Here is a 25,680-nt window from a genome sequence, read left to right as displayed (position 1 = left end):
ATTTACCTAGCAATGCCGCGCTGTTCCATAGCTCTGAGCAGATATAAGGGCAACTAAATGGTACCAAGGCAAGAGAGCTGGCGTTTCCCACTGAATAGGACTAGAATGACCTGCCAAAGAGACTGACCACTGTAATTGTAGGAGAAAAGGTGTATGGGGAAATAAGTAATGGAACGTCTCGCCTGTTGATTGCACTGGCAGTAACAGCCCCTGGCAAACGCACCTGCACTAGAGCATTCTGGGACAAGCAAAGAAGGCAGTGAGCTTTCAGAAGTAGGTCACTTTTGATCTGTGCCTGGATTTTGAAAACAAATTTATGCACAGCGAAGGCACCAACTTTATGCCGTTATGGGTTCCATTTTTCATCCATGTTTAAAGCTTAAGCAGCGTGATAATATTTTAAACATTTGCTCTTTTCTTAGGGGGTGTGAATCTGAGTTACTGCAAATTTAATGTGGATTAATAACAACCAAACACTTTTAATTTCTTGCAAAATAGCACAAAATGTGTTATACATGTGCAATTTAGTGATGGCTTTGGGGCACTTTTAATTTCCTAAACACACTACACATTGCTGCCACTGCTCTCTCTGTGTTGACAGGATTCAATATAATGGCAAGAAGGGACCAGCAATCAAAAATATGGCCTAACGAAAAATAGATGAGGATCGGATTCATTCATTGATACTTTTATTAAGCAGAGCTGCTTCGCACATGCAGATGATGTGTCTGCGCCACCACTTCAATGTTATTCGTTCAGCCAGCCCATAAACCATAGCTATAATTTGGCCTAAATGTCCTAATCATAAAACTCTTTCCTCTTCCGAGGGACAAGGCAAATCAGTCTTGAGCGAACTTCTATTTTGAAGCCAGCGATGAAAAAAACATAAATAAACATGCCTTCATTGGTCAGAGGATTTCTATTAGAAAATCTGAGTGACAATCAATTCTATGCCACTGTAGCGGGTCCATTACAACCCAGTCCCTTTTCTAAATACTGAAAAAAACGAACTATGTTAATGCTTTTGAAAAAGTTCCTGTTAAAGCCCTTGTGGAAAATCCAATTGACAAGTTACAAATGGGTTCTCCTGACCCACCTGTGGCATATGGGTTTAATAACGGTTCACTGCATGTGCCCATTGTAAAAAAAAAAAAAAAAAACAGTATGGAAATTCTACTTGTTAATAATAAAAAGCTGAAACCAATAGGCACCTTTAGACATCAACTAATGAGACAAATATTGACATTACAAAGCAGCTCTAATCTGCAACCTCTATCAGCTGGGATTTCCATCAAGGGTGCTCTGTACATACAGCCATATTATCAGCGCTTTAAATGGGACGGTACTCACCGGTACGGAGTACCGGCACTTCTCAGTGTTCTCCCATTGAGTACCGGGTCTTCTCCTTGTGTTAAGAGAGTACCGGTACTCCCAGTGGCATGCTGTGGTCAGTGTCTGGGTTATGGGTGCCAACCAGAAGCCGCTGGTAAACGTGCGCTCTACAAGAACTTTCAAACTCAAACGGTTAATGAGGTGTATCCCGGCCCTAGGTTGCGACTGCAGCCATACACTCAGAGCCGGCATTTGTTAAGATAGCGCCTTAGGCAGAGAGAAATTTGGCGCCCTTGCTGATAGAGACTGAAATCAGGCAGCAGGGGATCCAAACGCCTCGGGACCTCCCCAGCTCACCTAAATCACCGTTAGCTTAACTGCCTCACGGTGATGGGTCTGTTGGTGTGTGTGTCAGCAGGGGTGAGACGGTGAAAGGAGCGTGAAGAAAGGGGCAATGAGGTGTTAAAACATTGCCCAAAAGTCTAATAATAAAGGATTAACCCCTTCCATGCTCATGACGAGCTGAGCTCGTCATGAGGCACAGTTGAGCTGTGCTGATGACGAGCTGAGCTCGTCATGAACAATGGAAAATCTGGGAATGCAGCGCAGAAGGAAAATAGCGCTAGCAGCCAAGGTGTTAAAACAACTCTTACCTGGCAAGTCAGACAGAGGCAGGGACATGAACAAGGCGGTTGCAAGATGACAGGAGTTCTGCGTCTGGTTTGCCTTAATGCGCACAGCTCCGTGAGTCCCTTGGAATACCGGCGCCATGGGCATGGGCCCAGCACGCCCACGCTACAGGCCGGCCCTGCTCACACCCTGACAGTGCGACAGGACAGGAAGACACGTGTGGCTTGACAGCTAGAGCTCTCCACTTTGGAACTGTCACGCTTTCAGTTATTCAGTTATAGGGAAAGGTTGCAGGTTGGAATACACTCGCCATTGTCTGTCAGAGCGCCTAACGCCCTTCGGACAAGTTTGGCTTGTGTGTGCAGGGCACATTGGTCTATTTTTGCAGTTATATATAGCGCAAACTTGGCAGGAGGGCATTAAAGTGCTTTACATGAGAAGCACAAGTTGTACATGAACGCATACTTTGTTTTTTGGGCACAGGTGAAATCCCAGCGTGGACTCAACATCCTGTGATCCAGGGCAAATCACTTAAATCTCCATGTGCCATAAAAAAAAAGTCAGCTTTTGCGAAACTTCTGCTTCTCACGTTAATGCCCTCGGGCTAAGTACACGCTGTTTTTATTTACAACAAACACCAATTACACCTTGCAGCTATGACAAAAACTTGGCCAAGGGCACTGGGGCACTTCACATTGAAGAAGAAAATGCTGACAGTGTTCAAGGCTGCCTTGAAGCCACGATCCACAGACACACCTCTTCCAAGCTCACCTCAATCAATTTGGTGAGTACTGGCACTTCTCTTTTTCCATTTAAAGGACTGCATATTATGAAGTGGAACTTAAAGACAAATGATGACTGTTTGTGTATTTGGAGTCTTACGTCTGGGGTCTGCATGGGCGACAGATAAACCTAACAGAAACACAAGTGTTCCTTTCATTTTGCACTAACTCCTGTGAAATGCTGTGATTTCCTTCTCAAATGGGCTGCGTGGGGTGCCTTTGAACGTTTATTTATTTGTCTATTGAAATTACTTTCCAGAACTTTTAATAAACGATTTCCAGAGGGACAGGAGCACAGGGCACTCATCCTTGACCCATGGGAGTGCTAAAGAAACAAAACAGACAGGCTCTGTGAAAATACTGCAGTTATTTGCCGGCTTGAGTTTTAAAGTGCAGGAAATTATTATTTACGTGACACGTCCCAAATTATCTCGAGGGCAGCAGGTGATAGAAAAATGGGGGTGGGGGAGGCTCAAAACTCTGTTTGCACACACAGCCTCGGCGATCTAGTTGCCGGCCAGTGCTCAACACAGGGACCACCCGGAGCTCTAATAATGGCATTACCTCACGCTCCTGCCATCAACAACGGCCCGCAGGAAGCAGAAAACTCGAGTCTGCAGTGCTCTTCAGAAGTACGGATGACTGCGCAGACTCGATGTCTCTGCTTCCCGCCTGACAAACCCTTTCCCCACTCGTCACAGGGCAGTCCCCTGTGACGAGTTGGGAAGGGGTGGGGTGACCCTCCCTCCACTCCCTGACTGACGTGCAGCTCCGGAGTTACAGGGCTTAAGAATAAAACGCCCGGGGCTAATTTTGCACGCACGTCTTCAGGGGGTGGAGACTGGTCGTTTAGGCAATGTATTTGCGAGCCGATGACCTCACAACCCTCAGGGCTGTGGGATCCACCGACCGGCAAATACATTAGGTTGTGGCCCTGCCCACAGGCAGCGCCAGCACATTCAGGAAGCTTTCAGTGACTGGCAAGCTGCAAGCAGTGTGTGCACATTTTTAAACCAAATTCGAAGAGAATGGATTGTGGCTGACTGGGGGTGAAAGTAAAGGGGGCGGAGCCCCGACGCCCTTAGCCAGAAACCGCCACTGCTGGGGGGTAACATTTGGCAAGGCAGACTCAGAGATGATAGAGTCCATGTGCAGGAGCAGATTGGTTGGAAGTCTTTTCCGTCCCTGAGACTTCAGAAAACAGGAGAACTGTCCGCTGGGTCTTGGAGTCACTTTGGGTTCTGAGTTGTAGAGATGTAGATTCAGTCCTTCTCACTCCCAGGCAAGAGGGCTGTAGGCCCAGGTTAGCACAGTAAAGCAGGATTCCAGCAGAGTTGCAGTCCTTGTAGCAGCACAGCAGCTATTCCTCCTGGCAGAGTATCCACAAGTTCAGCAATGTCCTGAGTTGGTGTTGTTAGAGGTCCAGTAAATAATCCCGGTTGTGCCTTTGAAGTTGGGGAAACATCAAAGACGGGTTTTGAATTGCACAGAGATCCTCCCTTCCTGCCCTGGCTCTAGACTCACTACAGGAGATTAAGCAGTCCTTTGTATGGGGCAGGACACAGCCTTTTCAGGTGTAAGTGAGGCAATGCTTAGCTCTGCCCTCATCAAGCCAAATAATAGCCCATTAAGGCCCATCAAGTCACAACTGGGCTCCCATTGTGTGTGACTGTCTAGAGGGAAAGCACAAATGCCAACTGTCACCCACCCCAGATGTGTATTGGAAACGGGCCGCAGGCACCCAGGGCTAAAGAGCACAAATATGGCAACTTTCTAAAAGTGGCATTTTTACAATTTTTATAATAAATTCGACTTTACCATTAAAGATGATTTATCATTACAATCCTACAGGTACTAAACATGACAACTCTACCTTCTTCCAATTAGGAATTATACTTATTAGCTGTAACAAGGATTCTCCAATGTTAACCTATGGGAGGCGTAGGCCTCACAGTAGTGAGAAATGAATTTGGGAGTTTTCACTGCAAGGACATGCAAATCTTAAAAGTATATGCCCTGACTTTTACCTACACAGCACCCTTCCCTATGGGCTACCTAGGGCCTACCTTAGGGGTGACCTATGTGTAATAAAAGGAGAGTTTAAGGTGTGGCAAGGGGTTTTAAATGGCAAGTCGACATGGCAATGTAAACTGCACACACAAGCTCTCAGTAGCAGGCCTGAGACATTTTGAAAGGGCTACTTAAGTGGGTGGCACAATCAGTGCTACAGGCCCATTAGTAGCATTTAACTTACAGGCACTGGGCACATGTAGTGCACTTTACTAGGGACTTCTAAGTAAATTAAATAGGCCAATTGTGGTTAAACCAATGTTACAGCGACTCGCGGCTCGAGGTGGGTCGGGACTCTAACCCTGTGGGAGCCCGGAGGAGCCGTCCGTCCATCTGGGGACTGTTTGCTGTTTGCTGCTGTTTTGCCCCTGTTTGCTCTTTGTGTCCGGGGAATCGGCGGGTGCGGCGGCCGGGGACTGCGAGTACCAGCATTCCCTTGGACCATCAACAGCTGGTACTCTTCCCCTGCCGGCCCCGCCTCCTGCCTGCCTGCCTGCTACAACCTCTTGCCGCCCCCGCTTCGCGGGTGCGACTCGCGGCTCGAGGTGGGTCGGGACTCTAACCCTGTGGGAGCCCGGAGGAGCCGTCCGTCCATCTGGGGACTGTTTGCTGTTTGCTGCTGTTTTGCCCCTGTTTGCTCTTTGTGTCCGGGGAATCGGCGGGTGCGGCGGCTGGGGACTGCGAGTACCAGCATTCCCTTGGACCATCAACAGCTGGTACTCTTCCCCTGCCGGCCCGCCTCCTGCCTGCCTGCCTGCTACAACCTCTTGCCGCCCCCGCTTCGCGGGTGCGACTCGCAGCTCGAGGGGGGTCGGGACTCTAACCCTGTGGGAGCCCGGAGGAGCCGTCCGTCCATCTGGGGACTGTTTGCTGTTTGCTGCTGTTTTGCCCCTGTTTGCTCTTTGTGTCCGGGGAATCGGCGGGTGCGGCGGCCGGGGACTGCGAGTACCAGCATTCCCTTGGACCATCAACAGCTGGTACTCTTCCCCTGCCGGCCCCGCCTACCTGCCTAATAAATACACTCCTTGTTTCCGTCCCGCGGGACGCACGCGGGACGAAGCGCGGGGCTAAGCCCGGGCAAAGGGCGGGCCCTCTGTGGCCCTCCGAGGCCTGTGGAGGCCGGGACGGGCCACCCCGCTTGGTTCCATCGCAGAGGGAGGTATTGTGCCTAAACATTTCGTTGTTTTTGCCTGACATTCCTTAAACTATGTTATGTTATGTTATGTTATTTGGTATTTTTATAGCGCACAGCTGCCCCAGCAAAGGGGCGTCCTGGCGCTTTGACAGATGCTATAACATAACACACAGTAAAAGAAAAGAAATTAACTAGATACCGGGAACAGGAAGGTTTTAATTGCCTGCCTGAAGGTGAGCAAATCTTCAAGAGCTCGAATGTGAACAGGGAGCGAATTCCATAAGCTAGCCGCTAGCACCCTAAAGGAGCGGCCTCCCATTCTGCTCAGCTTGAAGCGAGGACAGCTGGCTAGATGAAGCCCCGCAGATCTCAAGGATCTCGAAGGCATATAGGACGTAAGAAGAGGAACAAGTGCCGGCGGCGACGACAGTTTCAAAATTTTAAAGGCCAGACACAGCGCCTTGAATTTAATGCGCTGTCTGACCGGGAGCCAGTGCAGGGCCGTGATGGTACCAGACACTGAACAATGTCTGGGAAGGCCCACAATGGCTCGTGCCGCGGCATTTTGTACTCTTTGGAGCCTAGAGGCCTCCGCTTGATTCACCCCTAATAGCAATGAGCTGCCGTAGTCCAGCCGAGAAAGTATAGAGGCCTGGACTACAAGCTGTCTAGTAGGGGGATCAAAGTACTTTAGGACCGGCCTAGTACCACGCAAAATTCCGTAGCACGTGGCAGCCACCTTCTTGGTATGATCTCTGAAGGTCAACGCAGAGTCTACCCATACTCCTAAGTTTCTCACTCCAGCAGCTGGAATAGGCGTGACACCCAGCTCCGAAGGCCACCACTGATTTCCCCATAACTCCGCGTGCTTCCCCAGAACCAATACCTCCGTTTTGGTGGCATTCAACTGGAGGCAGTTGGAGCGAAGCCAGCCGGCTACTGCCAAGAGACCCGCACGGAATCTGGGGGCCTCCACCTCAGGGTCTTCACTAAGTGTCACCGCTAGCTGTGTGTCGTCAGCGTATGAGGCCATCGTAAGACCCCACTGTTTGACGACACCAGCCAACGGTTTCACATAGAGGTTGAACATTGTTGGGCTCAACGAAGATCCCTGTGGTACCCCGAGCTCCAAAGGATAGGTGGCAGATTGGCCAGGTGGTATAGCCACTTTAAAGGAGCGATCTGCCAGGAAGGACCGAAACCACTGGAGAGCGACATCCGTCACTCCCGCCTCCTGTAAGCGCTGGATAAGTATATGGTGGGACACAGTATCGAAGGCAGCGCTTAGATCTAATAGTATAAGCGCTGCAGTATGACCTGAGTCAAGTACCTGGCGAAGATGTTCCGTGATGTAAAGTAATGCCGTCTCGGTACTGTGTCCTGACCTGAAGCCATTCTGACTGGAATCCAGAATCTGGTTGCGAGCCAGATGTTCGGACAGAACAGAGTTGACATGGGCTTCTGTTACTTTAGCAATCCAAGGCAACAGGGAAATAGGTCGATAGTTTTCTGGCAGTCGGGGATCAGAGTTGGGTTTTTTTAATATCGGAGTAACCACTGCCTGTTTCCATGCCGCAGGTACCGTTCCACATGACAATGACATATTGATAAGGTTCAATATGGGGTCACGGCACAGCGGGGAGAGAGTGTTAATGAAGGCTGGCTTTAACGGGTCCGCAGGAGAGCCTGACTTGACCTTGAGGCTGAACCTGTCAAAGGCCGCACTAGACAGTTCAGGTAGAATGGCCAAAGGCTCAAAATCTACCGTGACAGAAGTATCAGCCACTCGATCCTGGTGGAGTGTGTCAAACCCATGATAGATTTTTGCCACTTTCTCCACAAAAAAGGAGGCCAATTTGTCACAGTGCAAATCTGTGCAAATCACCTCAGAGGAGGATCTGTTTTTCATGAGATCCTTCAATACCTTGAAAATCAGTTTTGAAGGATTGGGGCAGGTAGCAAATTCATGTGCATAAAATGCAGCTCTTGCTCTGCAGATCGCTCTATGATAGAGCTTCAACTCAGTGAAATACCGAGTTTTCAGCGCAGAGTCATAGGAGCGTCTCCATTCCCTCTCTGTTTTACGGCAGGATTTCTTCAATTCTGCGAGGGATTCATTATACCAAGGGCTAGGTGTTTTAGTCCGGCCTTTCGACCACCGCAAAGGTATAAGAGAGTCCAAGGCATCTGTAATCCACGCGCAGAACTGTTGATATCCTTGATCCACATTCGTGAAGATACTCAGCGGTTTTCGCTCTAGTATACCATAAAACTCTTCCAACGTAAGCTTATGCCAAGGCCTTTTAAGAACAGGCCTGTCTGTGGGTATAAAAGGCTTATCGTGGATCGGACAGAAAGCTTCTATTAACAGGTGGTCAGTCCACCCAATCAGCCTCGGTTCTGACAGCCTTAACCCTTCTAGTGTGGAAAAGAAGGGGTCAAGAATATGGCCTCCCGAGTGGGTTGGAAGGGTAACGAGCTGATTCAATTGAAGAGCTTCCAGATCCGCCAATAGAGAGCTCACGATAGTGGAAGACCCGTTATCAAAATGGATGTTCAGATCACCCAAAATGTTAAAATTGGCACAGCCGAGTGCTATAGGACTGACCATGTCAGCCAGCGCAGACCTAAAAACCGAGTCATTGCCAGGGGGACGGTATACAAGAAGGCCGCTAAACGTAAATTGGTGGGAGAAGGCGACTTTAAAAATAGCGCTTTCGCATGCGGGTAGTCCTGACGGCTTCCAATCCGCCGGAAAACAGGACTTGACTGCCATAGCAATACCACCACCTCTTGTGGTCCTGTTCGAAGTGTAGATGGTATAGTTCTGGGGGAATGCAAGATTCAATATGGCAGAGTCGGAGTCCTGGAGCCAAGTTTCTGTCATTAAAAAAACATCGGGATCCTCTTTCTCTAACAGGTCATAGATAGACAGGTGATGCTTTACAAGTGATCTAACATTAAGGCACCAAATGCGAGGATCTCGCGATGCAACACATAATCGTGTGATTGGGGCGGCATTCTCCAAGGAGCATATTTTAATAGGGCTCTTAAGAGACCAATTTTTACAAGCGCAGCTATATGGGCCACTTAAAGGGTCCACAGGCTTACACGCATCTCCTTTGGCCGTTTGCCCTATGGCCAGCAGCTCTGACCGTGTGTAGGACAACATACCTGTCAGGAGCGGCTACACAACAATGTAGTGATATATACAGAGCCTGCCCCGCCTCGCGCTGCCTCGACGCGGACGAGCGCAGACGGGCAGGACTCTGGCACGACTCCGGCTATCACAACACGATGTCCATATGGGAGGATCTCAACGCCCTGTGCGGTACCAAGTACGTCCCTGATCTTATAACCTCCCCTACTGTGGACTCTTTTTGTCTTAATGCTAATGGCCTTACTGACAAAGCTCATAGCCAAGTAAATGACGCGCCCCTGGGTTCCTACAATAGATGGAAGCATGACATCGAAACTAATTTTGGGAACAATACAAGTATACCATCTATTGCTAATCCAATAGCATTTATTGAGGACCCGGCCGCGGACATACCAGAGGACCCTCTTTTTTCTCCCAACACGACTTTATTGGCCAAAATTGAGCAATTGCTGGTTGCTACTATCTCTCCCTTGGTCACTAAAATAAATGATTTAGGGGAAAGGCTGACCAATATTGAGTCAGTAATAAGAAAGCTCCCGCTTCCAGCTACCATTATGCCCACATGCGTCTGTCCTAACCCTACCACCGCCCCCGAAACGCATAAATCTGGCAATGGGGCCATCCAAATACAGCCATTACGCAAACCTATTCATATAGGCCCCAAAGTATCTGTCAAACCTGCACCAAAAACCCATACTGTGGCTAGATCCGCACTGGCAAGAATGCCACATATCAATCTGCCCCCTGAGGCCGCCCCGTATGTCTCTGTCCTCTCCGGGGTCCCTGCCCTCACTCAGGGAACACGCGAATCCCAGCAGGATTTGTTAAACAAAGCCACCTATTGGCTAAATAAGAATAGACCGTTGCCGCCGGGGCTAGACGGGGGTATCTTGAGTGTCAGGAGGGTGGGATGGTTAGGGACGCTGCCCAAATGTATTGCTGGGGACTTGGTACTTATCAAATTTAAAAACACCAATGTTGCCCCCTTTTTACGAGTTTGTACCCCCAATGAAAGTGAAAAACAAGGCACAATTCGCATTTGGGATTTATATGATTTTTACCCGAGCTCCCCTCACATTACATAGGACAAACTCTTAAGTTTCTTAATGGTAACTGAATTTTGCACATTAATTGTTGAATGATGGCTTTTTATTGTGTTTATGAAATGAAATGTCCATGGTATTTGTATTTTTTGTTAGTATTTCTGTATTGTTGATGCTTTTATGATTTTTTATTCAAAAATCGAATAAAGCTTATTATTATTATTATATTATTACAGTGATTTAGGGAGAGAGCACATGCACTTTAACATGGTTAGCAGTGGTAAAGTGCCCAGAGTCCTAAAGGCAACAAAAATGAAGTCAGAAAAAGGGGAGGAGGAAGGCAAAAGGTTTGCTGGTGACCCTGCAGAAAGGACTGTTTCCAACAGGACATAATAAATACAAACACAGGGGTGGAATGGGTAGAAACAACATAGAAGAAAATATAAAAATAGTACCTCAATCACATCATGATCAGTGGAAAGACAGCAATCAAGCTGAAACAACCGGTACTTGATCTATGCTCCAGCTAACAGAAGAGGAAGTGAAGCCGGCATGCACTGGCTAATTAGAAGGCAGCAAATAAAAATGTCAATCAAGCCCAACGAATGGTAAGCAAGGGGCAGGCTGTAAGTCCCTTGTACACAAAATCCCTAACAAAAAGCAGCTTTTCTCTTACTAAACGGGAACACAAGCAACCCCAGATCGGTTTTGGTAAAGTCCTGCTTTTTGAGAGAGGCCTAACTTGGTTTCTGTAGCACATTAAGTACAGATCTGATCTCTTGGATCCCCCCTGGCCAATTTGGCAGATCCATCTTCAAGTGTTCCCTTTCCTTTGTTTCCTCTTCTTCCCCCCCACGAGGAACTACATCCTCCTTAATGCTATGTAGTTCATCTGCAACTTCACAGTTGCATCCATTCCTTGGCTTAGAAGTAAAAACTTTCAAACGTTATGGCCATTATAACTATTCACATTTTGCTACAGTGTTACTATTGACTGAGAACATGTATTACTGCATCTACATCATGGCAGGCTTTAGGGTGGTGCGAACTGTGCCACCGCACAGGACGCTTTGTTTAGAAGTATTTGATTTAGGATTACCAGGTATCCCGTAATTGCTGGAACAGTTCCGGTTTTTCACCAGCGGTCCTGGCAGAACTTGTAAATTTTGGGTCATGTCCCAGTTTTCATTAAGGGTCGACTGCAAACAAATGGAGGCATGTCTTTTTGTGTTGCAAAGTAGTACTAGCCAGCAGCTCCTATTAGAAAGCTATTTAGATTACATGTGTGGTACTAGATTTAAAAACAGACTTTCTATTTATTCCCTCAGTGCCTCCTCTATGTTTTCTATATTGATGAGCACTCTCATTCTGAGACCCTTGAGTAATCTTCAATTAGTCATTTTTCTATTTTTCGTGAAATGCACCAGTTTTTGGCTTTCAAATATCTGGTCACCCGAATTTGATTACAAGCACTTGCTGGAGAGTTTCCTTGTCTGTGCAGCTATTATCATTGTGTAATTAAAATGTCAAAATAACTCTCATGATAAATGTTTCTGTTGGAAAGACCTGATTTTGTCTAGTGCTGGATTTTGACTCATAATAAAGTAGTGTTGAGGGTTAATGTACCTGATGCACAGAACGTGTACCATGCAAATCACTGAATGGTATTTATGTATATAGCTCAATATGTTACTGTTTTTTTTTCAGAGAGATCCCTTTGTTGCTGGCAGTTTCTAAGTTACAAGCCTAATATACCTTAGTGAGCTAAGAACTGCCATCAAAACAACTGCATGCGGAATGCAAGGTACAGGTTAGGTGGTTATGTTTTGCCCCATTTTTCATTATCCTAATGTTGCTAAGAAGGATTTTTTAAATAGAAATAAATTCTTATTCATAAAGCCAACTCCAACCACTGTGTTAAGGTTTTAAACCCTGTCCTTGTGCCAGACCACGCACTTAAAAGAAATATTGCCTACAAGTATTGATGCCATGTGATTCCTGCACCTTGTTCTTCATTGTCTCAGTAAGCTTCACTGGCTCCCCATTCACAAGCACAGCCAATTCAAACTTCCCACGCACAAATACAAAACCCTACACAACGCAGGACTAGAATACGTGAACAGCCGGATACACTTTCACCAACCCACCAGACACCAACACGGTGTGCCTTACTCTCACTCGCACAGTCTCCCCGCATCTGCAAAAGCAAAACTGGAGGTTGCCATTTCTCCTACGTCACACCCAAGACATGGAGCGACCTCCCTCAACACATCAGAGCCTCCTCATCACTTATTGAGTTCCACAAGAAGCTGAAGACCTGACTCTTCATAAAAGCACCTTGAGACCAGACACATACATACCTGCTCAACCCCATGGATACCCTCCCGGGTGATTAGAGCGCTATACAAATCAACAAAACATAACATGTAACATTTCCTATACATTGATGTACGCACATAAGATTCCTTCACTCTATATAAAGTGTATGTGACGTCAAGTGCTCTGACAGGCACACTGGTATGAGTAGTACTATATAACCATTGAAATTCCTCTGTGAGAGGGGCTAGGGGCAGTTGAGGGGCACTGTTGCAGGGTGCTACGTAGGTAATCTTGGAGATTAAAGTCATGGGGGGAGGGGGCACCAACAAAGACTGTTGCACCGGGCGCCATCAGTGTTGAAATCCGCCCTGGTTACAATTACTACGTCAGTAAAGAGTGGGACAGCTCTGCTGCTTTAGGCTGTACTCAGCCTGCAACACTTCTGGAATGAAATAGACTGCTTGAACATCCGCTTAGCGTAGTGCAAGGCTCTGAAACTTTTTCTTGCAAACTCCATGAATTAATTTTTTTTAACTTATGTGAAAGTTCCTTTGCTGGGAAACAACACCAGGAAACCCCCTTTCTGAGTGAAAATTCTCTTTAAAAAAACATGTTTTTGGCTGGAAAAGTGTTCCGTAAAAATATATTGTGGCACATTTCAGTGGCAGATGAAGTTGCAAAGTTGATCAATGCAGCAAACTCGATGAAGTGCGAACATGGTCAACTTTGCACATCTCTGGGAGCGAAATCTAAAAATATTAATTGTAACAACATTTACCTCTGCTATCATATTCAATACAACCTAATTGATTAAAAAATGTTTTATTGAGTTTGAGACTCATCTTATTGGAAACTGCCTATTGAACAGAATACAATATCTGCACATAGGGTTAGGAAATCAAGCGTAAGTCACCAATGTATGTGAAAGCCACACATATGTGCGTGGTTTATAGCAAGCCTCTTTTATGCATAAGTACAGAAAGAATGGATCTGATTATCTAAATATTTGTAAATTACACGTACATTTATAACATTTCTCTATGGCCCTCATTATTAGTTGCCGGGAGTTACCCCTCAGGGTAACTACAACTATTCCATTCCGTGGGACCTGAAATTATTAGGTCCTCAAACTCCAGCCTCGATAAATCCAGGTATAGGAACACCAGTGACTTATGAGGAGCTGCAGTGGGTGGTGGCTGCCCCGGCCTGTGCCCGCTCTCATATTTCAGCATGGAGGAAGGTGAAATAATAAAATAAACTCCGAATTTCTACCATACCTCCACCCACAGGGGCAAGGAAAACACATTTACAACCTGCTCCAAGAAGTTGGTAAAAGTGTGGGGATATGGGCCCATTATGATAACATGCAGATTTGGAGCCAGTATTCCCGGATCCAGGTGTTAGTCTCCATTTCAGGAGAAATAACCCACAATCCTTGCTGACAACCATCTGTAATCATTAATTCTTTCCTCTGTATCTTTGGGCACTCCTAATGAGGGCCTGGGAATCTATAAGCATTCATTAGATATGGAAACAGGGCGGAAATGGTACACATACAAATGTGAACACCAGTTGTCTGTAAACACCGGTCTCATTTGCAAAGTGATCTCAAGTCAAGTCAATGGATTTCAGAGTGAAGATTTGATGCAGCTTACGACAATTCCTTAGAGTTGGATTCTTTTTAACATCAAATTGATGTCGTTTGTCAAATAGTTTCTTGCGCCATAGTGTGCCTACCGGGTGCAAGTCGCCCCCTTCCCATAAAAGACATGAAACAGGTTGTTGTCATTCACCGCGTAGTCTTTTATTTATTAAACTTAAACTTCAAGCAGTGTCATTAATCTTTTATTCCTCTTGATTAAGGTTTAAGGTAAATCTTTAAAATTACTTGCTTATCAACACACATTATTAGATAATCTCAAAGTTATAGATTGCCATTATATTTATACCCCACTCTCCAAGGGGGCCTTTTGCTTGTCCTTCGGGCTGTGCCAGCAGGCCACAACCAAAATAGCCTGCTCTCCTTAAGTTGACCGCCCTCCGGTCAACAGAGCCGCAGGTAAATAATCTGTCACTACTGGTGACCAACATACCGGGGTATACCCCCTCCAATGTTTATAAACCGACACCCCGTCATACGGGTAGGGCAGGAGTGGTCAGGACCACCAGCAGGTCAGTCCCACCTCTCCCGCCAGCCAAGAGTCCCACAACGACTGCTTGCCCTTTTCCATGGGCAGCCAGTCCATACCAAAAGGGGAAGTTCACACCCTTTTCTTGCCTGGGACCCCGCCGTTCTCTTCCTTGTTGCAGGGATGGGTGGGTGGGTAATTCTTCTGCTGGTCTGCTGCCGCCGGAGCTGGTGGAAGAGGACAAAGAGGATTAGTTCAGCCTCCCCCGGGGCTTTGTACCCTCGGGGGAGGGACGGTCAGCCCTGCCTCCCTGACGTCGTATGCTGGCTCTTCCCTGCCCTGATTGGTTACCACTTTTTAAAAACATCCCTGCTGGCTCTGCCCCCGGATGCCACTAAGGGCGCCACGCCTCTAGGCGCGGGTGGCGCCGCTCAATTCCTTTCTTTTCAAACCCCTTAATAAAAAAGTTGGAAGTAAATGACTGTTTAATGAGTGTTAGGCAAGAACGGCTCATCAATTAAAGCATCGCCCCATTAAAAAAATGCGCCCAGAAAAGCCCAAAAGATGAAAAATAAAATGGAATAAAGTTAATTTATGACTATTTTTCACCAACCCTTCCCGAACCAACTGTAAGGAAGGGGTGAGGCCATTGCTGCCGCAGGGAGGAGGGGAGGGCTGTGCACTTAGGTTTAAAGTGTGCATGTCTGTTTGGCTGGTTCTCTTTCAACAGTGTGTCAGACATGCACATTTTAACCTCTCTAACCCAGCTGTCTCAGACACCTGAAAACGCACATGCCTCCAGTGCCCTTGAGAGCACTGACTGAGGCCACTCCCTCCAATTCTAGCGACTCTCTCATGCTGGTTACCATCAAGAGAGAAGCGCCAGGATTGGTTAGGGGAGTTGGCTGTAGCCCATGCTGGAGCCTGGAAGAGACAGAGAAGAACCAGAACGGAGCAGCGAGGACGTCGGATGTGTCATACAGCAAGGAAGGTAGGGGGCTATTTCTTTTTATTTATAGTCTCCACTTGCCTTGCATGCATACACCCACCTGCTACCAATTTACCCTCCCACCACTCCTCTTAGTTGCCAGTCTCTGCTGGTGTTACGATGAATCAGGTGCATTTTTGTGCAGCTCCACCCCGGCTAGTCTTTTCGAGGCATTGTATGTTCAATAGACAACCCATATTCACTCTAGGTAAGGTACCAAATACATCTATTGACTTTTTTAATATGATTATGGGGATGGGAGAATCAGAACATAGAGGCTGGTTTACAAAGCTTTTTTCTGTAAGTTTGTCTTGCTCCTGCAAATTTAGGAGTAGGACTCTCTTAAGTCAGTATGATTAGTCAGATCTTACCTACATACTTGCTCCTCTACTTCAGGGGGGCTAGTCTCCAACAATGCATGCCTTGAATGTCCTGATCCTACCTGCCCTTCAGCCACCCACTTCTTGTCCATCCCGTAGCTGTGCATGGTGTCTAGTGAATCACCTGGCAGGGCTTGGCTTTAGGCTGCTATTGCCTACTCCTCAACACAACTAGGAGAAAAAACACAACTACTTATAGACATGGCCTTGAAACTCAGGCTCAGTCAGATTTGAGGAGCCAAGTGAAGCTGTTGAGTTTTACGAGCGAGCAGACAAGTTATAAGACACAGCCTGGAAACAATATACTTATTTTAATTCTGTTTTTGACACATTTGTGCCAAATTTGCATATTTTGCTTTCACAAAATCCTGCAAAAATGACATGAAATTACATGAAATGCAGTTATATTATCGTGAAATTCCTCCTGGTTGCCTTTTTGGGCGCAGAAAGCCTTTCACACTAGAAACTAGTGCAAAGAAAGCATTCCTAAGAACAGGTATTTGTGTTCTGCATGTTTGTGTTGTTCCTTTTCGTCTGCTCTAAAAGTTTACTAAAAATGCAACATCATTACACCACATGACGTAATTTAGACCATTTCACATAAGAGTAACAAAGTCTTTGTGAAATTAAGCTAAATTAGGCAGGCATAACATCATTTTCTCCAGGGCCTACTTTTGATTGTTGACGGATTTTCTGAACTGGACCAAGCAATGCAAAAATCTTTTCTTTTTTTGTCACTAAAATGCAATTTTTATATTCTGGCTTTGAGATTTGTAGCTCAGTTCTTTTGATTATAAATGGGCCCAGATCTGCCCATTGCTGCCTGAATCTACACCGTCATCTTTAGAATGAGCATGTGATGCCTGTTGATCTACTTGGGCACTTGTGGCCCTATCACTATGTATTGTTTTCATTCTCTGATCCGCTTCTTCCTTACTGGCCGAACGCAGAGAGTCAGCCTTCCGCCAATCAACTCAGAACCCACAGAGATGAGCTGCGAAGGGCCTCAGGGATCCTCCCTGAGCCTCATCCTCTGCAACATCTACATGGCCCTGCTTGCAGCCATCGTCAGAAGCCATGGACTCAAAATTGTCTCCTACGCCGACGACACCCAGCAGATTCTCTCCGTCACAGACGAACCCACGGCCGCCAATAGCATCTTCCACAACAGGATGAAGGCAGTTGCCACCTGGATGAAGGACAGCTGCCTCAAGCTTAACTCACACAAGACTGCAGTCCTCATCCTGGGCTCCTCTGCCTCCACCTGGGAGGACTCTTGGTGGCCTGCAGAACTCAGAACCCCCCCCCCCCACACCCATGGAGGATGCATGAAACCTCGGCAGCATCCTGGACTCCTCGCTCTCTATGAACTGCCAAACCAACGCCATTTCGTATTCCTGCTTCCAGACGCCCCGCCTGCTTCATAAGATCTTCAAGTGGATCCCCACTGAGTCCAGGAAAATGGTCATCCACGCGCTCCCTAGCAGCAGACTCGAGTATGAAAATGCACTCTACGCCGGCACCACACAGAAACTTCCCCAAAAACTTCAGAACATCTAAAACACCTCCGCCAGACTCATCCTGAACATCCCACACCACAACCAGATCACCGGCCACCTGAGAGATCTACACTGGCTACCTTTCAACAAAGGAATCATTCATTCATTCTAATTTTATTTGTTTGAGTAATTAAAATCTTACAAAAATTCTTAAAATATCACCAAGTATAAAAAAAAAACACTATATACACAATTTTTCTAATATCACATGGTTATTAAAGTTCAAAAATTAATCTTCAAGTTTTTTACCGACAACACATAACATTTTTACAAATGCAGAGTTCATAAATATGTCTTTAGGGTTTAGGCATGCCATCAATGCTTGTCTGCATGTCCTTACTCCACGAACATTGAATAGTCTCTTAAGGGTCATTTTCCTTTCAATTTCTAATTCAGGACAAAGACATAATAAATGTATAATATCCTCTTGTCCACATTTACATAACCTACATATAGTGTTCTCCTCATTGCTCTTCCATGAAGGTAAATGACATAAACCCGGCAATAATCCAAAACGTGCTCTGATAAAGATTTGTTCACTTTGCTGCGACCATGATGTTTCAACATATTCTTGGACTTTTTTTTCCTAAATTCATTTATAATTTGCCATGCGTGTCTTCTTTTTACAAATATATCTCTATCTTTTATCAGCGACAGTTGATTAGTCAGTTTGTTAATTGTTCTTTTAAAACTTTCCTGGGTAATTGTATTCTCCCAAATTGGTATTACACCAAATTCTTCCTTTGCTTTATTTCGATAGGCCCAGGCTTGCAGTTTCCGGTTGTCTTTGACTTCTTGCCATATTATCTGGGACATTTGGTTTTTATGATCGTTTTTTATTCGATTTCACACTTTAAGGACTTGACCTTTTCTTGCATACAGCTGGTTGTTTATCCCAAATTCCAGCCTCACCTCTGCTTGCGAGGCATTATTCGGTAGGCGAAATAGGATCCTATACATTTTAGCAACTGCGTTATTAATTATCTCCTCATCTTTTCCGTTTAATACCTCACAGCCGTATGTCAGGGTAGGTAGTAAATTCGCTGATATGATCTTTAGTAAAGGACAATAGGATGATGCAGTTATTGTTTTTTGTATAATCCTAAATGCAGCAACCAAACTATTAGCTTTCCTGGTAATATCTTTTTTTTGCTTAAGAAAGTTTCCACTGTCATTAAATATAACTCCGAGTTACCGGTAGGAATCAACCTGTTCTAATCGAGTTGGTCCAATGTCCATTTGCATTTATTTTTAAATCTTGTATTTTTTGTAACTATCAATACTTTGGTCTTAGTTTAGTTTATTACCATTTAATTTTCTTTTGCGTACATTGATATACGATCGATTAATCTTTGCAGGCCCACTTTAGTTTGACTTAAAAGTACAACATCATCTGCGTACAACAGATTATATATTTGCTTTCCAGCTAGCCTTGGCGGATGTGCATTGATTCATTCAGTGCATAGTGAGATCTGCTAGAAATAGATAAAAAATCAGTGGGGCAAGGACGCAACCGTGCTTTAATCCTCCCGTCGTGTGCATTTCGTTGGTTAGTGTTCGGCCATCACCAATTCTCACCCTGACCCAATTGTCAGAGTACAATAATTGTATCATTTTTAGTAGTGAGTCTGGAATTCTTCGATCCTTAAGTTCCATCCAGAGTAGGTGCCTGTACACGCAGTCGAATGCCGATTTAAAATCGACAAAACACAAATAGAGGGCCTAAAAGCACCTTATCCATTAAAACCGATAGGATTAATATATTTGTGGAGGTTCCTAGACCTTTGATAAATCCAGTTTGATTTGGGGGTAATACCCGCTTCTCCTTAACCCAGTCTGTTAAACTTGATAGTAATAGCCCCACAAACAATTTTGCGTCAGTATCTTAGAGGGTAATCAGACGATAGTTCTCTGGTAATTGCCAGTTTCCTTTCTTATAGATAGGAGATATTAATGATCCTCTCCACGATTTCGGTCTTTGCCCAGATTGTACAACTTCATTAAAAACCTTTGTCAAATATGCAGCCCATAAGTCTGGATCTTCTTTGTAGAGAGCAAATGGGATGCCATTTGGTCCTAGTGCTCCATCTTTTTGTTTCTTTATTAAGTTGGTCACTTGACTTTCTGTAATAACAATTTCCAGTTCATATTCTAGGTCTGTTTTAACCATCATTGTCTGCTTGTCTTTCTGAATATTTAGTTTAGATACAGGGTCTAGTTTTTTTTAAGGAATATAAAGCATTATACTTCAGTTAAGGTAGATGCTACCACAGACTTATGACCCTGCTTAAACCATTAATAATTTTCCAAAACTCCCTTGAGTTGGTTTCGTTAAAAGCATAAAATATTTTTGTCCACAATTCTTGCTGGATCTTATTTTTTTCATTCCAAATTAATTTCCTCAAGTTATTATTGATACTTTTAAGTTTTATTTGCATTTCATTTCTTCATTGTTTGGGAGCTTAGTTAGCTAAGGAATCAACTTCAAGCTCCTCACACACGCCTACAAAGCCCTCCACAGCACCGGACCTGCATACCTCAACCACTGCTTCTCCTTCTACACTCCCATCAGACATCTCCGCTCTGTTCAACTGGCCTTGGCCAACATCCCATGGATCTGCAAATTCCTTCCCCCACTCAGCTCCTTGAGAACCTCATGGGTGAGTAGTGCACTTTATAAGATTACTGACTAACTGATTGACTGGTGTAAAAAAAAAAAAAATTCTGAATATAAAAAAATGCTAAAGATGAATGTGTTCTTTTAAGAGATAGACTGATGTTATACTACTTTGAAAATTATGGTAGCAGAACATAGTAAACAAATTTTTCTTATTTTTTTATTTTTTTTTACTGTTGTTTTATCTTCTTTTAACCTTCAGAAGTAATGCATAATTTGTTGAAAGTTCAAAGCAATTATCTTCTTTCCCTGTAAAGAGTATACTGCACCATTCCTGCTCCCTGAGACCGAGCAGCCGCTTCTTCCTGGCAACCCAGCAAAGCAGAAGCCTTAGCGTTACCCGGATTCACACCCCCTTTACTGCCCAAGTACCAGGCACCTCCCCAGCCTTTGTTTTCCAGCATAAAATTAAGGTTGGTGCACAGCCGCATTGAGCGCTGCTGCTCTCTGAACCAGGCAGCCACTTCTGCCGCTCTCTGTTGCTCCTGGAAGCCCTTCTTGGACCTCAGGTGGCCCAGATTCACCAGCGTTGTCTGGCAATCCGCCAGAAGCCTAAGCACCAACCAGATGCACTCACCCTTTCCTGCCCACCTAGCAGGCCCCACCCACCTTCCAGCCATCATTCTCCAGCATAAAATGAAGTGCGCTGCGTGGCAGCAGTGAGCACACCTGCTCTCTGAGACCGAGCACTACTTCTGCTGCTGCTCTCCGCTGCCACTGGAAGCCGTTTTTGGCCTTCAGGAAGCCCGGATTCACTGGATCGTCGGTGTTGCCTGGCAACCTAGCAAGCCAGAAGCCTAAGTGTTGCCCGGACGCACTCCCCCTTTCCCACCCACCTACCAGGCCCGTCCACTACCCCAGCCAGCAATGTCCAGTATAAAAAGAAGCATGCTGTGTTTGCAGTGCCTCTGACATGCCAAACGCAAGAACTTTTGCGCTGGTCCACACCTGTAATTGCGTTCAGCACCAGGAACCCTGGATCTCAGTATACAATTATCTACTCCAGCACCACACTCAAATCTCTTAACCTCGGAATACTCAGCACCGCATGCTGCTCCTAGGTTCCAGCTAACCAGGAAGGTCTATTTTCCTGCCGACTCTGCAGCTTCACATGCCACACCAACATGACCACACCAACTATGCTTCCAACCAACGAACCGCAGAACCATCTAAACTGCATACTAATCAACATCAGATCACTAAGCAAGCATGCACTGGAAACCTGGGACACCGTCACCACCGCCAAACCATACGCAGTTTTCATCACCGAAACCTGGCTCAAGCAAGCCTCAACCCTGGACATAGCCACCTCAACACCCAACAGATACAAAATAATCCACAAAGACCGCCCACTCAAACCGGGAGTAGAGATAGCTATCATCCACAAAGACTCCATCAGATTTACCACCACAGAGGATGATTATAGCCCCATCATTGAACACCTCAACTACCAGTTGCACATGAACACCAACGCAACCGTCAGGGCACTGTTGCCTACTGACCCTAAGGCCCCCACCCTGCCTTATGCAACGCCATCATCAAATACATCCCCCACCGGCCATCGAATCAAATCAATACGTCTTCCTAGGAGATCTTAACATCCATCTTGCTGACCCAACTAACACACACGCCGCCAACCTCCTGGAGAACGACGCAAATCGTTTCCAGCCCCACCCACAGCACCGGACACACCCTCGACCCCATCTTCGCCAACAGCAACAGAATCCATTTCAGCCATACCTCTAAAGTCACCTGGTCAGACAACAGCATTGTTCACATCACCAGTGTGAGAACTCCTCAGCACACCACCACACCATATTTTCATGCACAATGGAACTGGAACAAAGTTACACAAACGTAATGGTCAGCCGCCCTTGGCTCCACAACCCTCCACACCACGGACGACGTGAACCAAGCCGCCCAACATTTCTCAGACTGCATCGCCCCCATCAAACCAATACACAATATAAAAAGGTCCAACAAACATGCCACCTGGTTCACCCCAGAACTCCAGTCCTCATAAAAAGAATGCAAACAAATAGAAAGACGTTGGCGCACCAGCAGGAACCCCACAGACCACTCTACACTCAATTTTTTACTGTTGTTTTATCTTCTTTTAACCTTCAGAAGTAATGCATAATTTGTTGAAAGTTCAAAGCAATTATCTTCTTTCCCTGTAAAGAGTATACTGCACCATTCCTGCTCTCTGAGACCGAGCAGCCGCTTCTTCCTGGCAACCCAGCAAAGCAGAAGCCTTAGCGTTACCCGGATTCACACCCCCTTTACTGCCCAAGTACCAGGCACCTCCCCAGCCTTTGTTTTCCAGCATAAAATTAAGGTTGGTGCACAGCCGCAGTGAGCGTTGCTGCTCTCTGAACCAGGCAGCCACTTCTGCCGCTCTCTGTTGCTCCTGGAAGCCCTTCTTGGACCTCAGGTGGCCCAGATTCACCAGATCACCAGCGTTGTCTGGCAATCCGCCAGAAGCCTAAGCACCAACCAGATGCACTCACCCTTTCCTGCCCACCTAGCAGGCCCCACCCACCTTCCAGCCATCATTCTCCAGCATAAAATGAAGTGCGCTGCGTGGCCGCAGTGAGCACACCTGCTCTCTGAGACCGAGCACTACTTCTGCTGCTGCTCTCCGCTGCCACTGGAAGCCGTTTTTGGCCTTCAGGAAGCCCGGATTCACTGGATCGTCGGTGTTGCCTGGCAACCTAGCAAGCCAGAAGCCTAAGTGTTGCCCGGACGCACTCCCCCTTTCCCACCCACCTACCAGGCCCCGTCCACTACCCCAGCCAGCAATGTCCAGTATAAAAAGAAGCATGCTGTGTTTGCAGTGCCTCTGACATGCCAAACGCAAGAACTTTTGCGCTGGTCCACTCCTGTAATTGCGTTCAGCACCAGGAAACCTGGATCTCAGTATACAATTATCTACTCCAGCACCACACTCAAATCTCTTAACCTCGGAATACTCAGCACCGCATGCTGCTCCTAAGTTCCAGCTAACCAGGAAGGTCTATTTTCCTGCCGACTCTTCAGCTTCACATGCCACACCAACATGACCACACCAACTATGCTTCCAACCAACGAACCGCAGAACCATCTAAACTGCATACTAATCAACATCAGATCACTAAGCAAGCATGCACTGGAAACCTGGGACACCGTAACCACCGCCAAACCAGACGCAGTTTTCATCACCGAAACCTGGCTCAAGCAAGCCTCAACCCTGGACATAGCCACCTCAACACCCAACAGATACAAAATAATCCACAAAGACCGCCCACTCAAACCGGGAGTAGAGATAGCTATCATCCACAAAGACTCCATCAGATTTACCACCACAGAGGATGATTATAGCCCCATCATTGAACACCTCAACTACCAGTTGCACATGAACACCAACGCAACCGTCAGGGCACTGTTGCCTATTTACCCTAAGGCCCCCACCCTGCCTTATGCAACGCCATCATCAAATACATCCCCCACCGGCCATCGAATCAAATCAATACGTCTTCCTAGGAGATCTTAACATCCATCTTGCTGACCCAACTGACACACACGCCGCCAACCTCCTGGAGAACGACGCAAATCGTTTCCAGCCCCACCCACAGCACCGGACACACCCTCGACCCCATCTTCGCCAACAGCAACAGAATCCATTTCAGCCATACCTCTAAAGTCACCTGGTCAGACAACAGCATTGTTCACATCACCAGTGTGGGAACTCCTCAGCACACCACCACACCATATTTCCATGCACAATGGAACTGGAACAAAGTTACACAAATGCAATGGTCAGCCGCCCTTGGCTCCACAACCCTCCACACCACGGACAACGTGAACCAAGCCGCCCAACATTTCTCAGACTGCATCGCCCCCATCAAACCAATACACAATATAAAAAGGTCCAACAAACATGCCGCCTGGTTCACCCCAGAACTCCAGTCCTCATAAAAAGAATGCAAACAAATAGAAAGACGTTGGCGCACCAGCAGGAACCCCACAGACCACTCTACACTCAATTCCACCTCAGGAATTTCCACCACTCTCTCAAAGAAGCCAAAAATGTCACCCGCCAGAAGCCAGTTGCAACCACTCCAAGGAACATTTCAACATCATCAGAGAATTCTCCACCCCAAGGGCCATCAAAACGAACCCCGCCTACTCAGGCCCTCTGCGACGCCCTGTCCAACTACTTTCACAACAAGCTAGCAGACCTCTATGGCAACTTCGACCCTCAACCTATGGAGCTCACTCCACCGACCCCTTTCAACCACCTAATCAACTGGACACCCCTCAGCACCGAGACCGTTGCAACCTTTATGACCTCCTTAAACTTGTGCGCTCCGACAGACCCCTGCCCACAACCTCGCCTTCAACATAAAACAGAAGATCTGCCCTCCGTTCACGCACAACCTTAACTCAGCAATTAACTCTGCCACCTTCCCGGGAACCTGATAACACACAGAAGTAAAACCCTTCCTAAAGAAACCCACCACAGACCTCAATGACCTCAATTACTCCTCCCATTTCTGGCGAACGTCCATGAGAAAGCCATCAACCAACAGCTCACCTGGAGAAAAACAACCAACTGGACACCTCCCAATCAGGCTTCCGTATGAACCACTGCACCAAAACAGCCCTCAATGCCATAATGGACGACATCAGGAACATCCTCGACCATGGAGAATCAGCTGCCCCCGTCTTCCTCGACCTCTCTGCAGTGTTCAGCACCATATCCCACCACATCCTGGTTAACTGACTACATCACATTAGCATAAGCTGCAATGCACTGATACTCATCACCTCTTTTCTCACACGATGCACACAAAGAATATGCCTCCCACCCTTCAACCGCGTACCCAAATACCCTGTGTGCAGCGTCCCCCCAGGGCTCCTCACTCAGCCCCACCCTCTTCAACATTTACATGACAACATTGGCCACCATCGGCCGCAGCCACGGACTCAAAATTATCTAATACGCTGACGACACCTAACTCATCCTCTCTCTCATGGAAGATACACCCCACCACCAGATCAACCTTACAGAACGCTATGACAGACGCCACAGACTGGATGAAGACCAACTGTCTAAAGCTGAACACAGACAAGACGGAAGTACTCATCTTTGGTCGCACCCCCTACCCGTGGGACGACTCCTGGTGGCCTGCTGTCCTCAGACTGGCACCAGACCCCACCACCCGCGCCAGGAACCTGGGCATCATACTGGACAGCAAACTCTCCATGAAGCATCAGGTGAACACAGTAACCGCCTCAATCTTCCACATCCCCTGGATGCTCGGCAAGATCTTCAGGTGGATTCCACCCAGCAACAGGAAAAGGGTAACACATGCCCTCATCACCAGCTGACTGGATTATGGTAAGACACTCTACACCAGAGGCACACCCCAAAACCGAAACGACTCCAGAACATCCAAAACACAGCTGCCAGACTCATCCTACTTCTCCAAAA

General features: G+C 46.5%; 1 protein-coding gene across 3 annotated transcripts in view; it reads left to right on the top strand.

The window, feature by feature from the left end:
• The window catches only part of CYTH4 (cytohesin 4), a 249,374-nt gene that overhangs the window by 86,354 nt on the left and 137,340 nt on the right, over window positions 1-25,680 (top strand). The gene's annotated exons all lie outside the window — the stretch shown is intronic.

This window comes from Lissotriton vulgaris, chromosome 1_1 (assembly GCF_964263255.1).
Source record: "Lissotriton vulgaris chromosome 1_1, aLisVul1.2, whole genome shotgun sequence".
Taxonomy (NCBI): domain Eukaryota; kingdom Metazoa; phylum Chordata; class Amphibia; order Caudata; family Salamandridae; genus Lissotriton; species Lissotriton vulgaris.
This window is presented reverse-complemented; position numbering and strand designations above follow the sequence as displayed.